The sequence below is a fragment of the Corvus cornix genome, chromosome 3 (assembly GCF_000738735.6).
Source record: "Corvus cornix cornix isolate S_Up_H32 chromosome 3, ASM73873v5, whole genome shotgun sequence".
NCBI lineage: Eukaryota > Metazoa > Chordata > Aves > Passeriformes > Corvidae > Corvus > Corvus cornix.
This window is the reverse complement of record NC_047056.1, coordinates 89,380,584-89,406,646: the sequence shown is the minus strand read 5'-3', so window position 1 is coordinate 89,406,646 and position 26,063 is coordinate 89,380,584.

Below are 26,063 nucleotides of genomic sequence, written 5' to 3'. Positions count from 1 at the left end.
TCCAAATGCAATTTTAATGCTGTTATCTAGTTTGCTTGTTAGACACAAAGCTTCAATGGGTATTTTTCAGGGAGGGAAACCATGTCCAGGCTTCTATGAGCAGGAGGGAAATATACAGAGCCTGACTGGCCTCGTGCCTCTTCTTGCAATTATAAGACTAGTGCTTTCAACTCTCTATTGCCACAGTGTTTGTTTTTTACAGAGAACAAAAAGCTCTCAGCTGAAGTTGAATATTGTAAGTGCTAACAAATGCAAATAATAATTGCAGGTTTTTTTCAAAACAGGAACCCTTCCTTGATAATGTGACTCTGTGTTAAGTGGACATAGATTGATGAGGCTGTAACCTATTCATTATTATTACTGCCAGAGAACAATGCATGCTGCCTAATACATCAGAGAATAAAAACTGTGCTATGTGGATAGCCTCTCCCTCCCAAATACATACTCTTTCCCAGTCAAAGTATTACAGCAGAATCAGCCCTTGTGTTAGGTGCTACATGAATGCCTAAAAAAAGTCAAGATTGATTTTTCCAGAGTTTCCAGTAGAAAAGTGATGGTTCAGCTGATGTGAAGAGTACATTGTTCTAATATGCTCTTTGACAGTATTTCTGGCGATAAACTCTACAGAACTTAAAGATGCAACTGAGGGATACTCTTCAATGCTTCAAGACACTGTTTAATTTAGATTTATTTTGGTTGATGGAATTTCTTTCTCAGTACATGTGAACCCTCAATAGGAGTTAAAAAGGATACACCCTCCCCGCCCTTGAATATGAGAAAAACAGCTCATGTCATTTGCTGCAGTCAATTGTTTTGTGTTCCAGAGCAAGTTATATACAAGCTAAGGAAGAGAAAAGTAGTTAAAGATTTTTATATACCTTACAAGCAAAAAATATCAAGTAATTTTGGAATATACTTCAACAGAGCGATGTACATTCAATAGGTTTTGCTTGCAGTTGGTACAAAGGTTGATGCAATTGCACACTTCACCTGCAAATGATAAGTGATTGCTGCCAAAAAACCCATGACTGTTTTTTTAAACAAGAAAACCAGTCCTAAATCAAAGTTTCTTTTTCCCAAATCTTGGTAATTGCAAGCAGTTTCCTTACTGACAACTGAGAGGAATTTTCTCTTTAATGGGAAAAGAGGTTATGTTTTTCAAATAATATTTAATTTCCTTATCTAATTCCTTTGGCATAAACAAGATACAAAAGCTTTTGCTGCCCAAAAACTCCTAGCAATTTCTTTTTTACATCAAATTATAGTAGCTTTGAAAGGAAATAATGCATCTGCAGATGGTGCTGAATTGCATGAAATTAATTACTACATGTGCAAGTTCTCAGTAATTAATTCCATTGAGGCCTGTAAAATCCATTGTGAGCTGAATTACATGCTTTTTAGCCTTTCCTTTTCTACCTGAAAGTTGCTGTATCATCTTCTAAGCCAAGTTTAAAAGTGATAAGGAAAATATATTAACTTCATCCAAGAAAATGCATTCATTTTTTTTTTGTCACACTCACAATGTAAAGAAATCAAACTGTTACGGATCTTGTGTTAATACAGTGAGCAAATATTTCTAAATGTCTTCCTGGGAAGTAACTATCTGCTACTGATGTACATTCTGATGTGGTGGACATTCAAAGTTCCTGGGATTGGTGTTCAGTACCCAGTCCGTGCAAAGGTTTTAATATAGTAAACACAAAGATCGTAGACTTCAGCACTTATGACCATTTGTACCAAGCTTTTCATGCTTTTTTTAAGAAGTTGGGATGAGAGGATGTTTTCAGGACATATACCCTCCAGATCTGATGCTACAGGTAAGGCAGACACAACAGTCCTTAGACTGTGAATCCTGGCAGTGCCCAGATTTAAGCCAAGTGCTTGACTGATCCAGTCAGTAACAGACCTTACACAGATAGAGGAGACATTAGGGAGCTGTGTAGAAATACCGAGGGGGTTTGGAACAAGTGCAGGGGATTGAATAGGATTTTTAAGGATGAAAATTTTAGGATGATAAGACTAACCTCACGGTTAGACCTCAACCTGGTTTAGGAAGGAAGATACAGACTGCATGCAGAAATTCTGACAGTGATGGACTTTGCACCTGAAGGAGGCTGTAAAATAGCAAAAAAGGGTTAAGAACTCCACCAGTTGATTATGATCTGTCTCCCAGTCTGATGAATTCTGACTAGTCTGGACTCTGGAAGGACAAAACTCACAATTAATCCCATGCTATATAAAACCCCTGAAGCCAAAGCCACCCTACTATTTCCAACCAGCCATTTTGTCTGGATTCAGTCCTGTGAAAAACTTCAGTGTTATGTCAGACTTGTTGCTCTGGTGGGGTCTGTACAGGTAGGAATTCTGCTGGTCTAATCTGACTTCACTGTTTGCGACAGCTGAGCTAATTTGCCTGGGATAGGCTGGGTGCAATTGCCAGAGGCTGTGCTTGAGCAGACATACATAGATGTATATTGTTTTTTGCAGTAGTTTGAACCAAAGGTCTAGTTTACCATTCAGACTTATGGAATTTTGAGTCTCACAAAAATAGAAGATGCTGGGACTGTGATCTAATTTTTTTTTTCCCACTGACAGTGTAGGGGAGCCCTGTTACAAACTGAGCAATAACGTTTTCAGCACATTTGTTTCCTGATTGTTTGTTGTGTTATTTTATCAGGGAGGTTCCTGAAAATCAAAACATTTCTGATTGATGTATGACTAGAGAATATGGTCTCATTGAAAAAAAATTAATCCAAACAATTAACTTTATCAGTTTGAATTGAATTTTAGCTCGTCTCAGGCTTTAATATTTTTTGCATTTTATGAAAATCGAATAGAAAGGTGGGGCTAGGTTTCCAGGTGGAAATTCTGGTACACATAGTAGGTAAGAAGTATCTCATATGCTGTCTGCTACCTTGCACTTAAGAGTCTGACAAAGAAAATGAATAAAACTGTCAATCTCCAAAGTTGCTAATGTACGTGTATACCTTATGTCTGACACTCCCTCAGAAGACTGAAGGTGGAAAGAAGCTCAGAGAAGGGAACAGTATTTTCTCTTCCTCAGGCACTGAGAATATGTGACTTGCTGGCCTTTCTAATTTTTGCAGAGCCATGTGTGCTTCTGTAACCTTTCAGTCCAGACAGCAACTGGGTAAATGCCAAGGAAAGCATGATCTGCTTTCTAATCAGCAAACTGGCTACTGCATGAACAAGGACAGTGAAATACAGAAGGCTTTTTTCTTCTATAACCCCAGTATGGTGGTTATGGTAACAGAGAGCATATTGATTCAAGTTTGGTATTTTTCTGTTTATCAGATACAAAGCTCACAAAAATAATTCCATTTTTGTTAGCTGAATAAAAGGGTAATGATGTGATTGACAGAGATTTAGAAGAACATCATAAAACTGTTTTAATAATCATAATGAAATACAGTTTGGATATTAGGATTTTGCAGAGACTTCTAGCAGTGGATTTCACTTTTTTTTTATTGTGTACTTGATAAAGAAAGTATTTTTGCTGTATGGGAAACATTTGGTTAAAGAGCTATTTATATTAGTTTCTGTATTGTTAAAGACATCTATATGTCACTGCTGAGTTATGAGAGAATGATAAACTGGGATGCGGGGGTCAGGATTGCCTAAATACAAGTATGTAGTCCTATTTGAGATGGTCTGGAATATATAGAATAATTATACAAGGCTGGCAAACATGGCAATGGACTAAAGGGACAATTTTGCTCTGTTGGAGTTGTAGCTGGAGGCCGAGCATTCTCTCTCTCTCTCTCCCCCACCACCTCTTTTTTTTTTTTTTTTTGTGTTTCTTTTATGGGTGTGCTGTGAGTTTCCCTTGAGACCTCAGGCCTTGCCATGTAGCAAACGCCAAGTACCTAATTTAAAAGCCTCCCACTCCTGTTTGAAGTATAGCTCCTAGTTTTGTGTTCTAATACTGATGTTAGAGTTGCTTCATCTCTGTCTACCTGTAGGTACATAAATGTTTGCAGCACACAGATTGCATACGCCAGTGATGATGATGCTGGGACATAAATCTTGGTGTTAGCTTCTCAGTCTCCTTACAGGATGTGTCCTAAGGACACATGCTTGAACAATGCTTTTAAAAAGGTCATTTCGTACCTTGATATACTTTCATTTTTCCCCCCTAAAGATTTAATGGGTTAAATATTAATTGAGTAATGGTTTGCTTATTTTAATTAAAATGTCAAAATATTTGTGACAATACAAATAATTTTTCAAGCTAATATCTTAGAATTGAAAATGATCTAACAATTCTAACAACCTAACTTTTTTTACCCCTAAATCTTCTTGTTTGTCTCCAATATGACCTTGAGCAAGTCATCTAGGCTTCCTGTACTTTGACTTCCCTACCCCAAAAATATTGATAGGCGTATTTGTCTCAATGATAATTTTTAATTAAGACAAATTAATCTTTGTTCATATTGGAAAAGTGCTTTGAGATTCATGAATGGAAACTAGGATATAAATACAAAGTGTTTTCTGCTGCTAAGAAATTTTTTTGTCAGAATGGCAAAGATGCAAAAAGAGAGATGAATGCAGATATATGTCTGTATAACAGCTATTCTGGCCTCCTGGGAGCAAGTTAACATTTTTTCCTGAGAGGACTGATCTGCTCATAGATTAGATAATCAAACACAGACCAGCAAGGTGTTTTAAAGGAGAGCCTTGTCTAAAAATAAAGATTCTCTTTGGCTATTCTGTAAACATCAGCATGACATGTGAAAGGCCTTGATAAAGCTGAGGATTAAGAAAAAGGCAGGGATGACTATAATGAATCACATTTGCTCTCAGTAGCACTCATATAAAGCCAGAAGAGCTACATATTAAATAAAAAGTCTTCACTGAGGACAACCTTCACCTTGATTAAAATGTGTTTCCTAGATGAACTGTCTTTGGGTTTATACCCCATGAACTTGAAAACAGAATTGGGGGGAGATATAGAATTATGTACTAGTTTGAAAACAAACCAGTGGGAGGCACCAAGTCAGAATAACAATTTAATGGAAATTAAAGAAAAGGGGAAAAAAGGTAAAAGAAAACACTGTCAAACTGACAGAATCAAGGTGCAACCTGACACCCTGTTAGGCAGGGTGGTGGTAGCAGTCTGGTAGAACGGTGGCTGCAGTCCTCTGAAGCAGTGACCCTGTAGTAAAAGAGTCTGCTCTTCCTCAGGAAGTCCAGTGGTGGCTGTGTAGCTCCTGTCCTCTGGAAATCCAGTGGGAAGCCGGTGTCTCTGGTGTTCAGCCTCAGATTATATCCATGATGGGATGCTTGGTTCCTCCCTCTGGGTGGAGCATCTCACAATGGGGTAATGAGTCATGAGGCAAAGTGTTGATTAGGCTCATTAACAGAAGATAGTCCGGAGGGAGTTATCTCTGAGTCAGGCGGCAGGACAATGATGGGCAATTAACAGAGAGATAGTCTGGGGGGAGGAGGCAAGGAAACACTGCCCCACCTGATTTCAACAGCTGATGGGGATGGTAATAGAATACACTGCAACCCAGGACAAATCTCTTAAATGCTCTAAATTTTTTGTTAGGTATCATAGAATAATACAACTGCTGAAGTTGGAAAAGATCTTTTAAGATCATTGGGTCCAATGGAAACCTAGCACTGCCAAGTCCACCACTAAACAATGTTCCTAAGTGCCACACCTACACGTGTTTTAAATACCTTTAGGGATGGTGACTCAACCACTTCCCTGAGTGGCCTATTCCAATGCTTGACAACCTTCCAGAGAAGAAATGTTTCCTAATATCCAAACTAAACCTCCCCTAGCACAACTTGAGACCGCTTCCTGTTGTCTTATTTTTTGTTATATGAGAGAAGAGACCGTGAAGAGGGAGAGGCCACAGCTGTTTTTTCCAACAGGTGATATTTTTCTGAAAGTGAAATCTATCCCCTTAATGAATCCTTAAACAAAGCATTATAAGAAATCCCCATAAAAATACATTCACATTTCTTAATTTCCCCTTTTCTGCATTGCTGCTAACTGATTCCCCTGCTGCTCATCCATATGGTCACCAGCAATCTGGCCAGGGGAAGATTCTGAGGATGTTGGGAGGGGCTGCAGGGTCCTGGGCTGATCCTATGGGCAGTGGGAGCCCTGGAGGTGCTACCTTGATCTAAGGGAAGGGTTTGGGGCACAGCTGGAGGGGGGGGAGAGGGTAGGCAGGGAATAGGCCAATCCTGTAGAAGTTGTGTCTTAGATGGGGTGCTGGTTTTTATAAACATAGGAAGCCCTAAAGCCTGAGAATGAGAGCAACAGGATCCACCTGACAAAATGTGGTGAGTGCCTGTTTGCCAACAGAAATGCAAAGGAGGACTGAGACATGCTTGAACAGCTTGCAGCTGGATACCTGCAATGGACAGGTACAAGCTCTTCCGGAAATATTGTTAGGGAAGATAGAAACAGGGGGGCTGGAGGAGGTGCTCTCTGCATGAAATAGCAGCTCAGTTATGGGGAGCTCTTGTATAGGACAGACAAGAGGCTGAGGGAGAGCTCATGGGTCAAGACCAGAGGAGAGGTAAGCAATGGTGGCATTGTGGTAGGAGTCTGTGGTCGGAAATCCGATGTTCTCTGTGGGTCAGCAGACAAATCCTTCTTTAAATAACTCAGGTAAGTTTCTGGATTGTCCTCAATGATAGAGCTGTCATTTGGGGGGTACCAGACAGGGTGGAGCAGTGGGCCACATGAAACTCATATGATTAAAGGAAAAATGGAAAGCATTTCACCTGAGAAGGAAGAACCTTCTGCAATGGCACAGCTGGGTCTGCCTGGGGAGCAGCTCTGCTTAAAACTGTTTAGCTCTTGAATGGTGATACACGAGCCAGCAGTATGCCCTGGTGGCAAAGATGGCCAACAACTTCACAACATACATAAGAGAATCATGACCAGTAGACAGAGGGAAGAGACTATCCTCCTCATCTTGGCATTTGTTAAACCTTGTTCTACTCTGTACTGGTGTGGCCACAACTTGTATACTGTGTGCAGTTTTGGTCACCACAATATAAGAAAGACATTAAGCTATTAGAGAGTGTCCAAAGGAGGCCACAAGGATGATGAAGGGTCTGGAGGTGAAGCTGTATGAGGAGCAGCTGAGATCACTTGGTCTGTTTAGCCTGGAGAAGAGATTGAGGGGAGACCTCATTGGGGTCTTTAACATTCTCATATGGAGAAGTGTAGGTGCAAGTACCGATGTCTTCTCTCTCATGACCAGTGACAGGATTCAAGGAAAGGACAGGAAGCTGAGTCAGGCGAGGTTTAGGTTGGATATCAGGAAAAGGTTTTTCACCCAGAGGCTGTTTGGGCACTGGAACAGGCTCCCCAGGGAAGTGATAATAGCACCAAGCCTGACAGAGTTTGAGAAGTGTTTGGACAATGCTCTCAAGCACATGGTGTGACTCTTGGGGTGTCCTGTGCAGGGCCAGGAGCTGGACTTGATGATCCTGATGAGTATCTTCCAACTTAGTATGTTCTATGATTCTATAACACAGCTTCCAATTTTAGGCCCTCAGTATGAGAAAGACCTCAACAAACTTGGATGAGTCAGCTGAGGCTGCCAAAATGTTTGGGGGCTGAACACTCACCCTGTGAGGAAAGGCTGAGGAAGATGGGATTGGTCAACCTGGAGAAGAGATGGCTGCAGGGGAACAAAAGAGCAGACCCTAGTGCTTACATGGAGGCTGTTGAAGCTGCAGGCTCTCCACAGTGCTTCCTGGTGGGAGGATGAGAGGTAAAACTGTAAGTTGAAAGATAGGCTTAAGTTGTTTGTAAGGAGAAGGTTTTTCCCCATGAGGATAGCCCAGCGGTGTAGCAAGTTGCCCAGCAATGTTACGTAACCTCTTTCCTTGGTGATTTTCAAGATCAGACTAGGTAAATCCCTAAACAACCTGGTCTGATCCCATGTCTGGCCCTGCTTTGAGTGGAAGGTTAAACTGGAGACCTACTTAGGTCCTTTCACACCCAAATTACACTACAAGTCTATGATTCTAATAGAGAAATAGTGAGAATGCCGCTTTTGAAGCTTTAATTCTCATTCTGGAAAGGCTTAAAGTGAATTCAATTTGTGCCAGGCAGGCATCATCTCCAGTGATTCAAATACCTAATTTCCACTGATTTCTAAGTGAGGCAGGCACTTTGATAGGTTTGAGGAATTTGAACTAAGGGTGCTTCCTTTAAAAAAACCCAACAACTTAATTGTACCTATGGCAGTTCTCCTTTACTCATCTTTTCTAAGAAAATAAGTGGCTGGTGTGAGGAAAATCAGCTTCCAGATCCTGCAGAACTCTTGAAATAGAAAAAAAGAGATAAATCTCAATACCTCTCCTCAGCACTGTATGTTCATTGTACGTCTACTCTCAACCAAGCATTCTGAAAAACTGGTTACCTATAAGAAACAGAAAGTTTTCTACTGATTTTATGTCACAGCATCATGTGCAGAAAGAAGAACCATTCACAAATATGGGTATTTGAAAAAATGCACTCCATCCATTTGCTGATCTTTCTCCTACAGGCAAAGCAAACCAGACTTTTACTAGGGAAAACAGTTTTCTTTTTGTCATCAATATTAGCAGGAACACTTTAAACTATATCTGCCACTTTGTGGGAGATCAATGTATGGAAAATAAGGCCAGCAGGAAAATTGGAAGACAGCAGTAGGAAAGGAGAATTTTTTTTCTCATTACTGCCATCCAATTACCTTAGATACATTTTATTCAGAATCTAGGGAGTAACTCTGTTAGGCTCAGAGGTCATCATAGGTGAAAGGGTATAAGGAATATTTTTGACCTCTGAGCCAACAGGAAACTGACACTTTAAAAAATATTGCCATTTTGCCTAAATCTTTCAGTTTCTTGCCATTATCCATGGCTTAAATACACTTAAAAGTGGGGACATGGCATGGGGAAGGGTGTGTGTATGGGTTTAAGCATGTCAAAGTTGTAGAAAACTGATTTTCTAGAAGACAGTATAAGGTTCCACATCAAAATGTAGGTAGGTATATGTCATGGCTGAACATAAAGGTGAATAAAGACAGTTGTAGAGGGAAGATTCTGCTTTTTCTGCTTTGGGCAGGCAAAATAGGAGTAGTTTAAAACCCCCCAAAAGATTAAAAAAATCTTTAAGAGAGAGGTTGAAGGACACATCCTGTTTTAAGAGTACAACATGGCCTTAAGAAAAAGCACAAAAAGGAAGGTGGCTGCACTGAGTGAAAACCTTGGAATGTCAGGCTTATTATTCTCTGGAAGCTGACTCTTGTATCTAGGGGGTTTGCAAATTCTCCATAAAAGTAGCAGAACACATCAAATAAATCAAAATGAATCAACTACTAACTTGGGCTTCTAATTGCCTTGCTGTGAGCAAGCTGGTCAAAAAGGTTAATTAACATCACAAACTGGCCCATGATTTTGGTAAAATGATTTAGATGTGGGAAATCATGTTCTCTGTATTCAGGTGTGGGCAAGGACAGATAAGCTCTATTCAGTCAGTGAATGAAGTTGCTCCTGACGCCTGAGAACAAAACTCTGACTTGTTTACATTGTCTTGAAGGTTAAAGCATTGGAGAAGATAAGGTGAAAACATTAATGTCTTGAAAGACTCTTAGCAACCTACCAAACTGGAAGACAGGGAAAATCTGGAGCAATTCAATTAGACAATAAACATCTGTATCTGCAACCGTCTGTAGACCTTTGAAGTTTGTAGTCATATTTTGGGGCTGCCCTATCAGTTTGTCTGAGATGTAAAAAGGTTCTCAGTCATTTCTTCGCTGCACTTAAAAGCCTCAAACATTTAGTAAGATCACTACTGAAATCACAAGCATGCTGAAGACTGCAGTATTAAAAGGCTCTGTATAGTTTATGTGAAAAAAATTACCACTCATAGCTGACAGGGACTAAGAATGTAGTTGCCTTTGATTAGATAATTATTGAATTATAGCTTTTGTTACGTGCAATTTCAAATACTTGAACAAGTGATGTATAATAATCCTTATTATAATATTATATAATAATTATATTATTCTATATAATAATGATATATTATAATCATATATAATAATTAATATATTATATAATCAATATATTATACAATTAATATATTATTATATAATATATTAATTATATATTATATAATTAATATATTATATATAATATATCTAATAATTATATATTATAATCTATATTATAATGTAATAATTATATATTATATATATAATGTTATTATATATTATATTATATTGTATTATATTATATTATATTATAATATATTATTAAGCTCTTATAATAATCTAATAAGAGCTGACCAGGAAAGTACCCAGCACCAGATATATTGTAGTAATATAAAAACTTGAAGGAAGTGAGGTTTCTTCTACTGATGTATATATAAAACCTATTCCTAAAGCATAAAAATAAGCTATTCATGTGCCTCGTGATTGTATCAAGTTAATTTAATTATGTTGTTCTTATATAGCTTTATTAGGAGTATGCCATGACATATTTATGTTTGTTACCAAACCCCAACACAATAGAACTGCAACAGTCCTCTCCAAGAGATCTGACTTGGAGATCTCTAAGCCCATTTTCTACTAGTATGAATCTCCACTATAATGCTGATAGGAAGTGGTGCAGTTCAAGGAACCCTGGAAACAAACCAATAAAGATGGCTTCTTTCAAGCATGGTACTTTCTGCTTCCTTTTTGAGTCACTTTTTGCATGTGCTGAATTTTCACAAATATGCAAAAGACAATCATAATCTGATATGAATAGGTCAAAAAGAGTGTGGTTACTTTGGGCAAGAAAGGCTGAACAAATACTTTTTTCATGAACAGTGGTCTGCACTATTTTGCAACAGTAGAAGTCAGGAAAGGACACACTCTTCTAAAACATTTCTAGTGAAAGATGGATCTCTCCCCTCTCTGTAAGGAATGGTTTTCTTTCTTCCATACTATTCCTTCTTCAGCTTATCATGCTTACCATCAGATCTGTGTGGGTTTAAAAACCCTATTCTTTCATCTAAACCAGCATCATCTGTGTTAAATAAAAATATATCAGCAGGTTGCATTTCCTCTAATTGTTTTTGGTATTGAAGTTCAGAGTGTCCAGCTATCCCACTGCTACTTAGCCATCTCTCCTCAGTATTCTCCTTAATTAAGACTATTGCAGAACATTTGAGGCACCTGGTAAAATATTGAAAACCTTTAATGACTTTTTCTTCTTCCACACCTCCCTTCTGGATTCATCCAGTTCAGTAGGGCTGTAATTTTTAATAGCTGTACTTAGATGAAAAGCAGAATGACCTTTGTCCTTCTCTGGGAGAAGATTAAGACAGGCAGATTAACTACTGCCTTGGCCAGTCTGGTTTACAGAGAGTAATGAGGGAGATACTATAGAACTGGAGCCTCCTGTGATGGTTTCTTGAACTAACAGCTGATTGCTTGAAGGAAGGATAAGAGGTATAATGATTTACACCAGCAAACACCCCTGAATAGTTCATATTAGCCAGGGGGGGCATTTGTCCAGCTTCTAGGCCATATGTTCAGTCAGTGCATGCTATTACACAGAAATGAAAGAAAATATGAAAGACATTGATGTGACAGATGGCTGCTTATGGCAGAGAATGGCTTGAATGTTCTGCCACAGCTTAAAGAAAACAAATATATGAAGTGACTTTACTAAAGGAATACAGTAAAATACTGCCATCTTATATCATACTCTCAATAAGCCTTTGTTTGTTTCTTTACTTCAGGTTTTCTGAAGTTATTACATAGAACTACTTTGAATTCAACCATTTTAGAATTGAGTGGCAAAATAACCACTGTCAACAGAATATTCCTTGCAGGATTTATGTTTAGAAATAGTTTTTTCTTTCAGAACCACTGGTCTGAAATAGTCCTAGCTTTTACTTTACAAAGCAACTATTTCAGAATCCAGTTAGGTAGAAGAAAATTATTTCCATACCTAAATTCATCCTGTGACTGTCATGGGAATTTCTGGAATATCTGAAAGAGGAAAGCATTTTATAGTTGGATTGCAAGATACAAATCTGTGTCCAAAAGACCGTTGGTCTTTGCAGTGATTTCACTTGTACACTTGCTCTTGTACCTGATTCAAACTGATTGTCTTTATTGACACTCATAATCGTTCTTCCTCAACTGATAGAGCACATGTGAGCACATGTGAATAAAGGCCTGTTCTTGGGGCTCAGGAGAAATAGAAAAGATCATAATAGCAATCTTAAAAGAGAAGAGGTAAAAATTGTGCAGAGGTTAAATTTACAATTACTGTGCATTTGTGGTATGCCTCTTTGCCTTCTTTGGTATGCTTGCTGTCCTGTCTCCAAATAGAATGTATTTTTGTTTTTCTCATATTTCCATGTAGGTGATATCCAACTGATCATTTTCCAAAGAGACAGCAATTTTAAAAAATACTGATATTTGAAAAATGACCTGTTGGATCTCTGTTTATGCACCACAGTGGAACCACACATTTACTATTGAGACTCTACTTGCATGTTTTTTCCTTCCATGTTTCACAAATAGAAGACCAGAACCCACCCTAACTGCACTGTAAGTGCACTTATTTAGAATTCAGCCTTTCTGGCAATAACTGATATTCAGTTATTAAACTACTGTTCCCTGTTGGATTAATTATATCAGAGTGCTCGTGAAATTTGCTTGATTAACCCACAGAAAATGTAAGCACATGAGCAGCAGTATGGGTTATTTTGAATTCAGACAAGTTCATAGTCTTTTTTTCTAGATTAAAATATGATCACGTTTCAATGAATCATTGACAGTGACTAAAAGCTTAAAATGGAAAAAGAATTATAGTACTGTATGGAACAACTGTACAATTCAGAGACCATATGCGAACTGTGACATTGACAGATGTGTTCCCCCAGTCTATTATAAGGATAACTTAATTGGGAAAATAAAGATACACTTTATTTCCCTCATGACTTGCAATATTTCGATAATGTAAGAAACTTCTTAAAAATAAATTAACAATACTAATAATTGCAAAAATAACACCAAAAAGTAACTTATTCTGTATTTGCCATTCTTAGACCCTGTTCCAAAGACTTGGAATGGAGTTTCTGGAGCCATTGTTCATGTTTTTCTCAGCAGTTTGCTAATTTATGCTGTACACCCTCTGATGTTTTTGTTCATCAGATTGACTACAAGCATGTCTGCCAGAAGTGTAGTCTGAGCATTATTTGCTTAAGCATAACCAATGATGACTTCACCTAAATACAGATTTTTATCTTATCCAGTTATCTGAACTTAAAATCATTTAAATATGACCATTGGTCATTAAATATGACCAATGCAAAAATAAAAAATATTGCCTGTGTTTGCAGAGCTATTATTGTGTCTGAGGGCCCTAGGGCTTCTACATAATGTTCTGCTTTCATAACTTGGTTCCTTTCCCCATGAATCGATATTGGTACAGTAATTTTAAATTTCAAAGGTGTAATTGAAGGTCCGTGGTAAGGAGTGTCACTGGTGCCAACCTTTCTAAAGGTGGGGTACAATAGAGGAAAGGGACAGATGACTTTTACTGTGTAATTCTAGCATTCAGTCATGTTTGAAGTCTCTCTAAGAATTAATTCATGTTTGGAAACAGTATTCCCAATATGTTTTCATATTTCTTTTTGGGTCTATCACAACTGAGATTTGTTTTAAATAGGAAATTTGGAGGTATTTCCCCTGAGATATGAGACAAGCTTTGCACCCAGATTTTTTGAAACTAAATTGCAGGAGCTGATCAGATAAAGGATGAAACCTATCACAACTAGAAGATGTTTTGTGGAAGTGCATGCACTCCCAGAACCCTACTAAACTGTCCCCTAGCCTTCAGCCTGTTTCAGGAGATCCCACATGAAAGTTAGCTTACATGTTGTTAAATTACTCACTAATAAATTAACTCAAATTTGATTTTTGTTTTGGTTATGTTATGTTATGCTATGTAGTTGTGATTGAGAGTTTAAGGACGTGAGCAAAGAAAGACTTGTCAGAAAGATCTTGTACTAGAGAAACAGGTATAGCTGCAATAAAACAGGCTTCCCTATGGTTTTCAAAACATGAGTCACAGGACAAAAGTTAATAGTTTTATTTTTCATAATAATTATTTTTAATTTCTATTGGATATTACATGTAATGAACTCAATAGAAATTGTAATTTGTTAGCACATGACAAATTTTACCACATTATATCTAAGGCTAATTTTACAGTGTCTCATAAGCAATTGTTTCTGTGTCATGCTAGGGTTAATAGAATCCTCCTCTTCCTCTCTTTCCTCCCTCTTCTCCCCATGTTCCAATCAGCTCTTTCTCTCAAGCTGTCTAATTACTTAAGATAATCAAGCTAAGCTCAGACCAACTCAACTGTAAGGCTTCTGCCTTTTTTCCAACTATGTGCTGTAAAGCTGTCCTTTTTCCCCAATTATGAAAGCTTTTTTTTTTTTGTCAGTAAAGCCAAAACTTTTCCACAAAGCCTTGTATCTCATATTTTTACAACTGTACCGAAAATTCAAAAATTATAACAAAATAATAAAACAAAAATAATTTATCAATAATTTAATAATATATATAAAAAAAATTCTGGTTTCTTTCTATGTTTTACTAGATACTTCTTGACCAAAAATTGCTTTCCTTTCAAAATTAAATAGTCTGTATCCTTTCAAATTAAAATTTTGCCTCCATTTTACTTCCACTCCACTCCTAATTTTTAATTTTCCTTTGCTTTTGTATGCTTTTTTGATTGTGCTTTGAGGACAAGGTATTTTGTGAGAAAACCTCAAAATGGTATCTCAGTCTAGAGGTAAATTAATCTTTAGCAAGGCCACAGAAACACCTTAATACTAACTTTCTCTAGCACTGGACTAGTGTATAACGATCTTTGAAAATGTCACCATTCTAACTGGTGTTTGTCCAGTGAGGAAGTGGGGGAAATGCGAAAAACAGAGTGCTTTGATATGGTTTTGGTTAAACTGTTTGTTGTAGTAAAGAAAACAACACTAAAAAGCACAAATATTTTAAAATAATTTATGATGAATTGCTAATAAGTCCATTTTCAAATATTTTTATTACTCTGCTTAGTGTACACCAGTGTTATTTTGGACATTGATAGCAAATATATTCCTTTCTTATTGACAAGACTGTTTTTAGAACTGTAAATACCTTCTTTACTCTTTAACAAAATGCAACATTTGCCTTTCAAAAGAAAGTGTCACTTGGCCCATATGGGTTATGACTCTATTGGTCATGATGAAAACTTTATTTCCTTGTAATTCACCTTTGACAATAAATTACATCACCAAGCTATTCACAAAAAAATTTATGCTTTTAGATGATAATTCCACTGTAGGATTTAGGATATTTTGGATACTGTAGAGAGTCTTGGCTTGGACCTTGTGCCTCTGAAGGCAACAGTGATTTCATCACTGTCTCAGTTTAGAGATAAGTTTAGGAGAAAACCACTCTAGAATGAGTGTTTTCTCTAAAGAAAACGGTTTCAGCAATCCCTACCTGCCAATAAGAAATGATTATTAGTGGATGAAAGTGGAAAAAACCCAACCATTTATTGACAAACAGAGTAACTGCACAGCATGGGAAAAAGTGAGTAAATGCTAGATATTGAATTGTCAGAGCTGAAGCTGAGGTGGCCATAACACGGCTATAGCTAAAGAGACAGGTGTGGAGAGAGCAAAGTGGAAGCAGAGCTGTGTAAACATTGGAATGGGTTTTCTAGTGGCAGAGTCCCAGAAGATCTAGGCTTTGAGGGTTTCAGAACACTAACCATAACCCAAACCTTAACTGTAACATCTAAACCCTAAAATAAACCGAAAGCCTAAACCCAAAATATAATGCTAGCCCCACGCCTAAAACTAACCCTATCCCTAAATCTTACCCTAACGCTAAACCTGAACCTAACCCTAAACCTAACCCTAACACTAACCTTAAACTTAACCCTAAACTTAACCCCAAACATTAACCCTAACCTAAACCCTAAACCCTATCTCTAAACTCTAATAGTAATCCTAACCCTAAACCCCAACAGTAACCCTAACTCAAACCCCAAACATTAACCCTAATATTAACCCTAAACCCTAACCCTAGGGAGAGCAGTAAAAGCAGCCTTTTGCTGAAGTTGAGGCGGCCATGACATGGCTAGTGGCAAGGAGTAAGGTGTGGAGGGAGCAATGTTGGGGCAGTTCTGTGCTACCCTTGGCATTCCTTTTGTGGTTCCAGTGTCCCTGGAGCTCTAGGCTTATGCGTTTGTTAACCCTAAGCGTAAGCGTAACCCTAGCCCTTGGAGGAGCAGTAAAAGCAGCCTTTGGCTGAGGCTGGTTCAAAGCAGAAATGTGAGGAGGGAGTAATGTTGGGGAAAGGCCTGGTGCCCTTGGCATGCTACTGGTAGTTGCAGTATCCCTGGAGCTCTAGGCTTCATGGATTTCTTGACCTTAATCCTAACCTTAAGTGTAACCGTAATTCTAAGCAGAAAAGTAAAAGCAGCCTTAGCTGAGACTGCTTTCAAGCAGAAAGGTTTGGAGGGAACAATGTTGGGCCTTGCTGCCCTTGCCATGCCTTCTGTACCAAGACTGACCCTGGATCTGTAGGATTTGCGGTTTATCCAAACCAAACCCTAAGCATAACCCTAACCCTAAGTGGAGCATTAATAGCAGCCTTTTGATGAGGCGAAAGTGGCAATTAAATGACCGGTACCAAGGAGATAAGCGTGGAGGGAGCAATATTGGGGCAGTGCCGTGCTGCCCTTGGCATGTATTTTGTAGTTTTTGTGTCCCTGGAGCTACAGGATTTGGGGTTTTTCCAACCCTAACCCTAACCCTAAACCTAACCCTAACCCTAGGCAGAGGGGTAAAAGCAGCCTTTTGCTGAGGCTGAGGCTTCCAGTGCATTGGTGGTGACAAAGAGGACATGTGTGAAGGGAGCATTGTTGTGTCACTGCCATGTAGTCCTTGGCTTGCCTTTTGTAGTTGCAGTGCCCCTGGAACTCTAGGCTTTCTGTTATTTTTACCCCTAACCCTAAGCGTAACCCTAACCCTAAGTGGAGTAGCAAAAGCAGCCATTTTCTGAGGCTGATACAGGAAACACTTTGCTGGTGCCAAGGAGGAAGTTACGGAGGGAATGATGTTGTGGAAGTGCCGTGCTCCCTTTGGCATTTTATTTTGTAGCTGCAGTGTCTTTGGAGCTGTAGACTTTGTGGATTTTTGAAGCCTAACCCTAAGAAGAGCAGTAGAAGCAGCCTTTCTCTGAAAATGAGGAGGCCATTTTTCGTTGTTTAGAAACTAGTTTAGGAGAAGAACACTCCGGAATGAATGTTTCCTTTAACAATAAATGCCTCCAACAATCCCTTTCTACCAATGAGATATTAACACTAGTGTATGAAATAGAAAAACACCCCAACCATTTATGGACAGAGTGCCAACACGGCATGAGGAGAAATGGTGAATAAATGCTAGATATTTAATTGTCAACCTCCCCATCTCCCCCAACCCCCCTCCCCTTACACACAGACACACAAGAATAAGAAACCCCAAAATGCCAGAGAAAGAGAAAAGTAAAACCACAATGGCTGCAATTTGGTGTGGAGGAGCAAAAAAATAGTGCCAGCTTTTGTCTCAGGGAAGGAAAAAACCAAAGGGTCCTCACAGCAGCTCGGGCAAAACCAGAGGGGAATCTGGTGAATCTCTGATGTTTGTCTCCTCTTCACAGCAGATGAGCCTGGTAGATTCAGTGTCCCTTATTTTGCTGGGTTGGCTTTTCTGAGGTCTGGGGCCAGGATGGAGTGGCTCCTTGGCTCCCCACTGGTCCCCAATTCTCCCGTCGATAGTTCTCTCATGCCTTGGACTAAACAAAACTGAACAGTTCAGGAAAAAGCAAAAGCAGCTGAAGAATTGCTGCCGCAGTCTCCAGGGCGAGGGAAAGGAAAGTAACTTCTTGCCTAAGCTAACGAAAAACCCAAGCTAGCTAAGGGACAGCGATGCTGTCCACAGGGCACCACAGATGCCTCAGAGTGAGCCTTTGAAAAAGCCTGGGCAATAGTCCCAAGGCTCCCCCCTCCCCAGACCCACCTTAGAGCTACAGCAACCATTTCTGGGCATAAGGCAGACAATCAGGGAATAGAAACCACCCTCCTCCCCCCAAGACAATTATTGATTTTCAAGATGAGAGCATTGTTTTCTGTGAGTGGATTACTTGCACCTCTTTCCTGTTAAGGAACGAATACTTGGAATTGTTTTCCTTATCTCTCTTTAGGCCTGCAACCTAAATGAATATGTCACATGTATTGTCATTCTTACTTTAATGCCTGGTTCTTGAATGATCATCTAGCTGTGAATCATTTGGTAAGCATTAGATATGAATCTTCCCTGAATTTTTGTAATATAGTCATCTCAGTGATGGTACTGGGTATTTTGTGGGTACCATCTGTCTGGAAGAATGATAAAGCAATGAGGTTTCTTTTTTTTCCCTAATGTGTCCTATGAAATAATTGGATGAAACTGCAGCTTCTAAAAGCAAGACAATTAAACACTTACCAAAAAAATTTTACCAAGAAATACTGTGATGAAGCATAAGAAACAGTAAAGTTCAATGTCTGGAGATTTGCTAAAAGTTGTCCAAAAGGCATTCATCTCATAAAGTTATTTAAAGAGTTAACAGGGTCCCATTTTTTAAAAAATTAAACGCTGTGGTCTCTCTCCTAATTACTTGAAACAGTCAATTAGTTCCTCCTTTTACATCTCGATTTTAATTTTGAATTATCTGGTTTTGTTAAATATCTGTGTTTTGAAGTCAGAGGCTGAAAATATCCAGTGGTACAATCACCTGGCTGATGATGCACAGTAATGGTGACATTATGGGATTTGTCTTCACCTGTTTTGTTAACACTATTACATAAATGGGCTTGTTCTAAATCCCAGCCATCAAAGTTTTTTAAAGAATAAAACCAGCTGATTACACTGTATTATTCCTGTAACTTGATCTAAAGATGATTTTGCTGAGCACGCAAAATATTAAGCAATAGAATGAGAAGGAGCCTGAAACCTTTTGCTGGACAATAAACAGTATTAAAAAAAAAAATTTCCACCCTGGCTTTTGACCTTAGAGTGCTTCTTTCATGGTAATATAATATTCCATTAATAGCAATAGAGCAGATAGATAAATGGAATCTTTTCATGTTGCTCAAATAATAGTTCTTATAAAAATGCAGTCTGAGCTAGTGAAACATTTGCAATACAGAGGAAGATCACACATACAAAAAAAGAAAAAGACCTTAAATGAGAGTTTTTTACCGCTGGGCAGGGAAATGCTAATGACAGTGTTTTTACTAACTAAACAAATCCTTCTTATTTTATTGCAGATAATGCATATTAAACATAGAGCATAGTCTAAGATTTTTAGGAAGATAAACTTAGTAGTATCTACAAAAAGAAGGGAACAGAGAAAGTCTGAAGATACAGGAATGAAACTGGGATGCTGCTTCTTTCATTACATACACCTGAAGGTCAATAAGGGAGAAAAGTATCCTACAGTTTTCAGTTAAGGTCCTGGTTTCCCTCTCTTATCCATAACACTTAGGCAATTTAATTTGTCATAGCAGGGCTCTAGAAGTGATCCTTGAAAATGTGGCATGCTAGTTTGCTCATACTGAGCTTGTTTCAGCATATTTGAAAAAATATTTCCATCTTGCTAAGTGCCAAGGAGGGTCAATTTTAGTTCAGTGGATAATTGAAGGTTCACTGAGGAGCAGTTTGAAGATATGCATCTTTTGGTTATGCAAGAGTTTATGTGTGCTTGTCAGAGAAAGTAAAATTAAGGAAGTAAGCAATGCACTGAATGTCTCAATTCTTACGGCAGGACTAATTCTGTATGTTAAGTTACATTATTGCTCAACAGGAAGAAAAATTTCTGTCAATCACTAGGGTTAAAGCTAGATGCTGAAAGAAGAATTTCTGCATAGAGAGAAATAAGGAGTAAAGAAACTGAGATATATTCTGAGTAAATCAACTAATATGAACAGGCTACTTGGAAATGTCCTAGTTTTCAGTGTTAGTTTTCAACAACTTGAAAAAATAAGTTTTCAGTAACTTGAACTAATTATGTTTTAATGGTGAGATTGTGATGGCTATGATTGTTCAACCCTATAACATTAGCTTAATGAAATTTACTTTCTTATTTCTTATTTACTAGAGATACTGTACTTAAGAACTGTATATCTATTGAAGTAATGCATCCTTGTACTTACATCTGATGCACAAATAAAAGCACAAACACTAGAATTTATATTAATGAGGATTTATGCTTTTAGCAATGAAAATAGAATCTCTTTGCACAGACTGAAAACTTATGACTCCTAAGTAAAGTTAAATTGACAACACCAGTATTTTCATTTTTTTCTACATATAGCATTTGGCGTTGTAGAGCAATAGAAAGTCATATATCACATGCTGAAATTGGGAAAAAATTTAGTTAAACCACTTAAAAAAATACTTAAATACATTTCATCTCTTTCACAAAAAAACCCCAAACCCGAAGAACATACAAACAAAAAACTCCAAACTAACAAAAAAACTCCAAATCAAACCAAAAAAACCAACACGCCACAACTATTTCATTCAAAATAAATGAGAAATTCTTAGGAAGTCAGGTGCTATTCTGTGCATTTTTCTCCTTTGGAGTTGTAAAAATGCATGCAGAAATAGAATCTGACAATTCTTCTGTTTAGAAAATTAATAATGTCTGTCTTCTACCTTTGATAACACAGTGACTTAGATGCGAATTAACCCTGTTTTATCTTGCTGTGTCATATAAACATGTATATACTCTTGTTCCCATGTGCATATACACTTTTGTTTGCTCTTCTACAAACTCTCTTTAGTCCTCTAGTAATCTTATTCAGTTTTTTCCAATGCTCATTGAAGTTTTATTACTTGTTTTTAGAAGTTTTCATGGAAATATCCTTAGAACCTGGGAAAATTCTTGGTCACCAGGAATCCAGAGGGACCAGACGTGGGTCTTTTTAAAAGCATAGCCAGCTATCTGAAACATAACCCTGTAACTATACCACAGATTTCTGATTATTTTCAGTCTCCCATGAGCACTACTAGCTTGTAAACAGTTCATAATCTCATTATAAAGCAGGGTTAGCAGGAGACAAGGAAGATCTGACACTTAAATCCGAATTCCCATTCACATGCTGATCCACATGCATTGCTTTGCAGAGGAGGTTTCTCTGGTGCTGCAAAGCGGGTTCTCTGGCTGCCTTTTAGGACACTTTCCCTTGTTGAGTATGCAGGCAACATTTTCCTGTTCGTCAGAAGAATGAAGCAAACCCGATTAGATTTGTTCTCAGTCTGGGAGCAGGAAATTAACTTTGAAAATGATTTAAATGTCTTGCCTGGGGAGGGCCCTTTGCCACTTTGAGTTCAATAGTTCAATTTGACAGAGCTCTCTGCCAGATTTCTAATGTATAATAGGTAGGTGTAAGGGATGAAAATTAGGTGGTGTTTTTGGATTTATATTAGCTGAACTTTTATATTTAGTTTGCTGTGTGTTTTTGTTCTACTATTAGAAAATCGTGCTCTGAAGGGCAATTCTGGTAAAGAGGCTTATGGCTACATTAGTTTGCAGTCAAGCATATTTGAAGAAGGACACCTGACTGAAGACCTGATACCCCACAGGCTTGTCACTTTTGACAACCTTTAGTCTGGTTGTATGGACTGAATGCTTTTTCCCATGTTTCTGTATTTCCATCATAGGCAGAGGTAGACAGCATTCAGAACTACTTTGTCTATGTTCAGGCACAGAAATATTTGTTTAATTCCATTCACTGTATTCCCATACAACATGCCAGTTGTGATTAACAAGCAGTACCCAAAGCAAAAGGAAGTATAATCATAGAATCATAGAATAGTTTGGGTTGGAAGGGACCTTTAGAGGTCATCTAATCCAACACTTATGTACATTCAGGTTCTTCACCTGATCACAAACCTGATCTAGTCTTAGAGGGGGAAGCACTTTGTTCCCCCAGCTCCCATCCTGCTGTCCATCTTCTTGAGAGGTGTGGAAAGAGGTTGCTATTGAAGAGTGAGGCAAAAAAGCTCACAGCCTTCTTGTTTGCACTTTGTCAGTCTTGCTGATCTGATGGGCTATACTTACTTTGACCTTCCTTTTCTATCTGACATACCTATAGAAGTCCTTCTTATTACTCTTTGCATCCCTTGCCAAGTTCAGCTCCGTCCACATCTTGGCCTTCCTGACCTCATCCCTACATAACCAGGCAGCATTCCTATACTATTCCCAAAATAATTATCCTTGCTTTCTCTGTCTGTGTATTTCCTTCTTGCCCTTTGATTTGACCAGCAAGTCTCAACTCAGCCATGCCAGTCTCTTGCCTTTCTTGTCTGATTTCTTGTAGCTGAGGGTCCAGAGATTTTGTACTCTATGGAAAGCATCACTGAAGATCAGCCAGCTCTGTTCTGCTCCCTTATCCTGAGGACAGTTTCCTGTTAGTGTCTATTCACTAAGTCCTTGAACACGTGGAATTTTGCTTTTCTAAAATTCAGGGTCATGACTTTGTTCTTCACGTGGCCCATATCCCTCAGGGCTGTGAACTCCACCACTGCATGATCTCTGTGGCCCAGGCTGCCTCCAGTCTTGTGAGTGAGCCCCAGTTATCTCACATTTGAGACCATCAGTCCTGTATTGCATCCCCTCTGCTAAAGCTATTACCTTGGTCAGGAAGTTGTCCTCCATGCCTTCCAGGAGTCTCCTGGATTGCCTACAGCTCATTGTGCAACTTTCTCAGCAGATGCTGGGGTGGTCGAAGCCCCCCGGGAGAACAAGAACCTGTGAGCACGATGCCTCCTGTAGCTGGAGCAAGAAGGCTTCGTCAGTAGAGTCCTATTGACAGAGATCAACCACAAGGTTCCCTTTGTCGCCTCTGTCTCAAATTCATACCCACAAGCTTTCAGTCTTCTCAGAGCTATTCCTCAGGGACAGCTCTTCACACTGTATCCATTTCCTGATGCAGAGGGCAACCACTCCACACTTCTTTCCTCCCCTGTCTCTTCTGAACATTCTGTAGCTGTCGATAGCCACATTCCTGTCGTGAAATTCATCCCACCAAGTTTCAGTAGTGGAAACTAGGTTGTAGGTAGTACAAGAACAGGTGACATGTTGTGGGAGCTATGAAATTAGATACAACTAGGTTTTGTATGGCAAATGTCCTTACAGCTTCAGTCAAGTTAAGCTTACATGCTTACATCCTCTTTACCTTCTGACATAGTGCTGTGATCCTCTGGAAGAAAAGCTGGGAGTTATAATATTTGGCATCACTACATTTGGAATAATTTAGGCTGTAAAAGACCTTAAAGATCATTGAGTCCAACCACCTGCCTCCTTTCATATCCTGAAACTCCTTGCAATTTCAAAGAAAGAACAATTTTACTTGCGGGTTTTGTGTCAGTTTTGTTGGGTTTTGGTTTTTTTGTTTGTTTTTTGGAAAACAAATTTATGCATTCTCTTCTAGAATATGAAGATATGAGAATTTAAGGAATTGGCTAAGAATGCATCCTGAGGTGAAGGAATTGAGTCCTCCCCTTGTAGTACAGTTTGCATGAAAACTCCAGTGAGGAATGGGAAGTAAGAACCACAGCTCCTTAGTATTTCTACTTTTAATGAAGATGGTTTCATACTTCTTTGGAGATACCACTCTTTGATGTCTAATTCTCTGGGTACAGTGTGGAGGATTGTATCTAAAAGTAAGTGGAATTTCATCAGCCTCCTAATATCTGAGGCTGAAGTCTTCCATTGCAATAGTCATGTTCCATCATGAATGTAGCTGTGAATTCCAGAATGCAACAGATAATTCCTTGGTTCTCTGACAACTTGAATCATCATTGCCTTCAGTATTTATCTATCATTCACTTAATTCCATGGTTCATTAGAGAAATGCAGTCTCTGAGATATGTTCTCAGTTTGACCAAAATTAAATGGAAAGTATATAGACCAAATTCACAGTCAGACTGCACCAGTTATTCGTCTCGAGTGCCAATGACTTATTTATAAGTTAGTCTGAGACGGTAAAGGTTTAGGTAGCAGAAATACCAGATGCAGCTGTAGTATGAAAGGTGAGATGGCAAGTTTAACAGCAACAATCACAAGCCAAATACTGTTATGGTAAAGCACTGTGAAGTTCAAAGGGGACAGGCAAACACAGCACTTTCCACTAATAGCAGAAATGAGAGATGTTGAACCGAATGCTTATACATGGTGAAAGTCCTGATATGGCAGCAGTATGAGAGCTGTGAGGGAGAAAGCAGTCACTAGACATGATGTGGAGAGGTGTCTTGTAAGACTGGAGAGCAGGGTGATGACAGTGAAGGGTCTTTATCCACTTGTTGCAACAAAAATCAGAGTAAGGCTTATCAAAATATCTGTGTACACAAATGTGTCTTGAAGACAGGAGGAAATATTAACTGAGCATTTGCTTGTCATTGGTTACACAACCTAGTCAGTAATATTTACTCTCATTTTACTCTCATTTAGTCTTTTTTTTCTCTGATTAAAGCAATCTACCTCATAGTCCCACCCCACTAAGGGGTTAGCAATAGCAGAGCTGCTTCTCAAGGGAGGATGAGCCAGGAGTCAAGCAAGGGCAACCATGGCACAAGCAGGGAGTGTGAAATTACTGACCAGAACAAAATCTAGCAAGACTCGTGTGGTAATGGGAAAAGGTCCATCCACAGTCCTAGACAAGGTGACTTAATGAGTTCAGGGTCCAGCCAGGAAAACTTGGAGATAAATCTGGAAATCTGGGTATAGTGGAGGACTGAGGGCTGTCCAGCAGGCAAGGCCAGGCACTGGCCCTGCTGCAGCATCTCTGGTGCAGGGACTGGCAGACCCAGACTGGGCTGAAACGTGGTCCTGGGCTGTGGACAGGGGGAGTGAAGGTGCTGGGGGTCTGCACAGGGACAGAAAGGGATGGTAGCACTCTCAGGGTTCTGACAGCTTGACTAAAAATCACCTCATTCCATTGACAGTGGTTTTGATTGTATCTAAGCTATTCTCAGTGCTTATTCTCTGAATGTTTCTAGCTGCAAAAGTGATTACACTTTTTTACTATGAATGGAGAAGAATCAATACCAAACATTTGATCAGAACTTTCTTGAGCTTTCAAGAAAGTTACACATGGCTCCAAGTCCTGTATTTAAGAGCACTCCTCTTTGTGATTAGATTATAAAATATTTCTAATGATATTTCTATAATTGCATGGTTTGTAAAATGCAGGAGACAGCGTTTGGAGAAACAAAGCATATAAATAGTGATGTTTCCTTTCGGAAGAAACATGGAGAAAAATAAAATGTTTGTGTTCCCTTCAAAAACGAGGAAAGACTTTTTTTATCCCCTCCTGTTTGTATGGGATATACTCACAGGGACAGTCAGAAGATTTTCTTTGTGCTTGGAGGATAAAATTGCCCAAGCAAGCTTTTGTTCTAAAGGTGGAGTTTTTACAAAATATACAGACTGAAAGGAGGGGAACGTAAGTCAACATAAGGGAATAAACTAATTATGGCTGACTGGATCTTGAATATTTATAATACAGCCAGTAGCAGCTCCCTTTGGGCCCCTTGTTTACCAAGTCTGTTGAATTTATATGCCCTGACAGGACACATAGTTCTGAAAAGAGCTATGTGCATAACATCAGATATGGCTGGAATACTTACAGGCTGTAAGGCTTCATTCACTAAGGCTGCGTCTTTCTTAAGAAATACAAATTTGGCGTACCTTTACTGCTGAAAGTGTTTGCAGTAGATATCTAAAAAGGAAAATGTAGGAAGCTGAAAAATGGGACCTAATATTTTGACAGAAAGGTTGACCTTTGCTCCCAATTATGCCAGGTTTTTGCCTTGAAGCCATTTCACTAAGCAAGGCACTAATCCCAACAGCCTGTCAAACCCCACATCACATTTCTGCCACTTTTCCTTGTTGCTGGAACATGATGCA